This window comes from Mustela erminea, chromosome 15, assembly GCF_009829155.1.
Source record: "Mustela erminea isolate mMusErm1 chromosome 15, mMusErm1.Pri, whole genome shotgun sequence".
Classification (NCBI taxonomy): Eukaryota; Metazoa; Chordata; class Mammalia; order Carnivora; family Mustelidae; genus Mustela; species Mustela erminea.
In genome coordinates, this window is record NC_045628.1 from 18531624 (window position 1) to 18536781 (window position 5158).

Genomic DNA, 5158 nt, shown 5'->3' on the forward strand with positions numbered 1-5158 from the left:
ATTAGAAATTTAGGTATCAAGGAACATGAGATGGTGCAAATCTGACAATTCTTTGGAAGACTAGAAAATCATTTGTCCAGAATAAGCTACACATCAAGTGTGACCACAGAATTCAACCAAGCAGATCCATGTCCAGAAAAGACAATTACACAGTTGGCCTATCAATGGGTTACTATTTACTACATAAAATTGGGAGAAAGGAAAAGCCTGTGGATTCAGAAGCAAATTTAAGGCTGGCACCAGCTAAAAGGTTAATGCCAACCAAAACAGTCATAAAACAAAGTATATAAAACACCAAACATGTATTCTCTATTCCTATTCGGCATTCCTCCACAAATTCCAAGGTACTGCTTTGACGTGCTGCATTCATAAGGATCATCATCTTGGACAATTCAGAGTAGCTATATTCTTTAACAGTTCAAAATCAACCAATTTCTCAAAATGCTTGTCTTCCTAGCATCCAGCCCTACTCACTTTCTGGATTCATTCTTATGCGCCCAAATTAAAGTTCTAGGACTTTGTGTTTCTAAAAGTATGTCTGGGTAACTATAATGCCCAACTATGGTTAAGAACCTTATCTTGTAAATGTATAACCCACTCTAGATTCCAGCAGTGGTAGTCCCTGAACATGGCCTTTGCATTCTCGACTTTGTTGAGGAATTTAACTGAATTTTTAAGGTACCTAGTGGTTTAAGCAGCATGTATCCTTAGCCTGAATAGAGATAATTTTCATCTAGTCTTGCCAACATTCTTAAGTCCCAGTTTACCCTGTTGGTATTCCCACACAGATTACACCTCAACCAGGTCTAGGAGGATCACTCCTTTAAAGTCTATTGAAGTGAAACTTAAGAACCTTCAATGTTTTTTAGTCTAACTGAAGTCAACACATTATCTATAGCAATTTCATACTGTATACAATTCTTAGAAATAAACAAGCATGTAAACAGATACATAACTCATTTTCCATTAAGCATATATTCTTAAACTTACACATGCAATTATTAATAATGGAGACACTTCACCAAACATTTGGTTTGGCATCACTTGCTACCAACCTCAGGCTTGTTTTTTACCTCTATACCATAAATACTTGCCCTACTAATAACTAAGCCCATATTTGTATTGGCATTAAATTATTTTTCAAAGTACTCAAAACTGCACAAGGCTAGGATTGTTGCTTTTAAAACTGCTTTACTGCCCACAAGCAAAGTATCTTAAAAATCCTAATTTTCATCTTATTCTAAAAAATACTTTTAGTTGTACAAACTGAACATCAATGTTTTAAATACAGTACAAATCCATTAGAAAACATTCAACCCTATAGCCAAATATTTAAATCTTTACTAAAAGCAGTTCTTTAGGACTTCACACGCTGGTTTCCCCTCTTAACTTAAACATAGCAATACGTTAAAAAAAACCAAAAAAACCCTCCAAGAACAGAAGAAAATAAACTATTAATATCTGGACAAATCCCAGTAAGATGAAAATGAAAACGTTTCATACTTGAATTAACAATATCTCAACTGGCTGGATTTTAAGTCTCTATGATATTAAAAAACAAAAAAACAAAAAACCCCACCAAACACAAAAAACTTAATACTTGGAGCCCTTATCACATTTTAAGTTACTATACACCACAAGAGTCCAAATTTCCAAATCAAGTAAATTCAAATGTAATGTAAACATTTGTCAGATTCAAAATAAGAGTATAATATTTTTATAAACTAATTATTGACATGCGTTTTAATCAAGAGTCCATTTATGTTTTACATCTTCCCAAGTAAATACTCCTAATCTTACTTCATCTGTAAAATTGCAAATGCTGATGCCACAGATACTGAAGTAAGATAATTCATGTAATAAATCACTTCAGTATCTGTCCCCATTTCCCAAATACCTCAAATTGATAAGCAAAGATGTTTGGATCATTTTAAGTAACAGGGGGAAAAAAAAACAAACAAAAACTGCCACAACTAAGAATAACCTTAAAAATTTTATTTCAATATGCTTATTATTCCGGACAATTTCTTAACAAACAGTCTTAAAGTATGTAAAATTTTATTTATTTACATTAAATGCACCAAAACAACTCAAACGACATGACTATATTGCAAATACATAAGTGGGCCTGTCTGAATGCTGTGCCTATTTAAATTACCAGAAAAAGAAAACTAAGCCTTCTTTAACAATTTTCCTATGGTCTTAAAAATCATGGGATACATCCATCTTAGTTATCCTTCAAAACTCATGAGGACTATTACATCAGGAGCTGAACTTATCAAAAGAAAGCTACATTTAATTCATACTTCTAAACAGTGTAAGCTAAACAACCTCTAAGGCAAAGAATAACCCTCAAAGACTCAAGTAGACATAATAATCTTATTTTTACTCAGACACCAAATACTGGCCTTGTATACTTGTGCTCTCCTTACCTTTACTACTCAGCTAAGAGGCTAATTTTCTAATGATAGACAACTACACCGCAGCTGTCAATGACTAACAGAACAGTATTTTATTAAATATATAATAAACTTGAATGTAACACTGAATTGTTCTCCAGGCAATTGTAGGTTGCATTTTGTCAGGAATCATTCTGTAGGGCTCTTCAAACTACAGGGGAAAACCCAAGTCTGGCTTGTTCTGTTTAGACAGGTTTGCCTGTAAAATGAAGATCTCAAAGTTTTTAGTAAAATCACTACTTTGCAAGCAGTTTTGAAAAATAATTTGTAGAGCTGGTAAGTGCTTTCCTTCTAATCACAGACTAAGATCCACACATGCAGAACATGCAAAAAAAACAAAAGCAAAAACAACAACAAAAACAACCACTTATTTTTTACTGAAAACAGTCTTAAGGCTATTAAACCAGGAGCAAAGTACTCTAAGTCTTACACTTTAAAGGTTAAAACACAAAATAGGTTAGAGCTTTCTTCCCCAGGTCGATTAGAGAAGAGGCAGGCAATTAGGAGCTACAAAGAATGCATTCAATTTATTTTTTTTTCATTCAATTTATTTTTATCTCAAAATGGCTAATTATATTGCATGGCCTTTTCTTAGTGCTACTCAAAAACTAAGTTGTCTTGCCTAAGAAAATCTTAACAGAATCAAGAACATAAAGTTTGCCACACATTTTAAAACCAGAAACAAAATTCAATTCCTAGTGAATTCCTGACAACCTTGGCCCTACTGCCAACGCCATAAGAAAATATACACATCTATTAACTTGTTTACTAGATCTGAAGTCTAGTTAAAGTCCAATTGAGTTCTGAACACAAGTACTACAAAGGCCCAGCATCTAGGCATAAAGAGTTAACCATTTAGGATTTTATTAAAATCTGACAGTTTAGCTTATAAAGAAATCCTGTGGAAGAGCGTCCTATCACTGTTCTACTTCGAACAGTAATGCTAGTATATTTCTCCCCAAAAGCTTTAAAATGAAATTATATGGTTTGGTAGATGTAAACATCACTTTATTTCACTAATTATCACCATACCCCATTCCTGCAGCCATAACGTTATGGGACTCTGAAACATTTAGTTCAAAACAGTATGTCATTAAATAATCACAACAAAACCATTTTAATATTTTCTTCAAAAGATTTAAGAACCCAAACTAAAAGATAATTAATTTCCATTGTATAAATCATGTACAATTCTTAGCACTTTCTCTCTGAAAAATTACCTTTTAATAATAAATTCTAGAACTATGGAACTCTTACCTTTCTATTCAGGGATCCATGATTAAACTTTCATGTTACACTTCATGTGATTGATTTTAAAAAGGTGTCCTCTAAATTTACCAGATGGTTTAATAAGTAAGTACAGAAAATTTACTCCACATTACTAAGATAACAGCTTTCCTCCAAAATTCAGCTTGGATCTAAATCTAAAACCAGATCCTTTAAAATCTGATTATTCTCAAATTAACCCACATTTTTCTACACAGGTGAGACACAAGCTAGACACAGAACACACGAAAGCAGAAATAATGGATAAAATACCGTGTAACTGCCATTGCTTAGGTTCCACTCCAGTGACAAAGTCACAGAAGTCTAGACCAACCATCACTATTGCAAAGTCTGGTTTATGAAGGGAGAAGGGAAAAGGAATGGTAATAGTACAGAGAGAAAAACCAACTTCACTCTCCAAACCAACTATATTCTTGGCATCAGAGACATGTACACATACATATACTTGTCACTCCATTTAGCACCAGTGCGTCTTTTCTTTTTTCTTTTTAAAACTCCTGTATTTAAATCCCAGAAAGCTAAGGACAGTCCAAGGATCACTAACAGTTTATACAGCATAAATTACTAAGCAAACTAGTACATAACCAGTCAACAGTTTTACATATTAAGAACACTAGTACTCGTAAAACAGTTATTTACTGGAAACAAAAGACAACCTCCCCTCCCAAATATAAGTTAACATGCTTAAAAACCACCAACCAAACCCCACAACTTTCTTTGTATGTTGCATTAAACAGAATACTTTCACCAACTTTAAATAAACAATGTACAAATAACAGTTTATTAACTTTAAGACATTGTGAATACCAGCTCCAAAAAAGCACAAATATCCTAACTTTACAAATCATAGTATTAAATTTTCTTCACAATTATAACTGAATACTTAATAAAAAAGTAAATCTAATTAGACAAAGAATATAGTAAAAACTTATAGTCAAATCGGACAAGCAACTTCAGAGGTGGAATGTTTTAGCACAAAATTATGACAAAACTTCATTTTAAAGAACAAAAAGTTACATATATGAATTTCACACTGACAAAATAATTAAAATTACAAAGCTTACTTTAATACTTTATATTTCTGGAACATTTAAAAGTGGAAGTCGAATCTTCAGTAATATTTAATTTTCAAAATCTTCTGGTCACAATCCCCACCAAACTCAACAGGCCGGGACAAGTGCAATACCATACAGAAACACAGCATTGCAACCGATCCCAACCTGTGTAGAAAGGGGTTTGATTTTCCCTTACTTTTCTACAGACTTTTCACTACCACAGTCAGTTTTGCATGGATTTGCACAGCAGAATATCACACAGCTGGATGCAAACCTGCAAAACTAACCATAGAACAGTGTTCAGTAACTGGACAGTTTGACAGGGTGACAGGCCGGAACTGGAGTTCTACAGCTCGC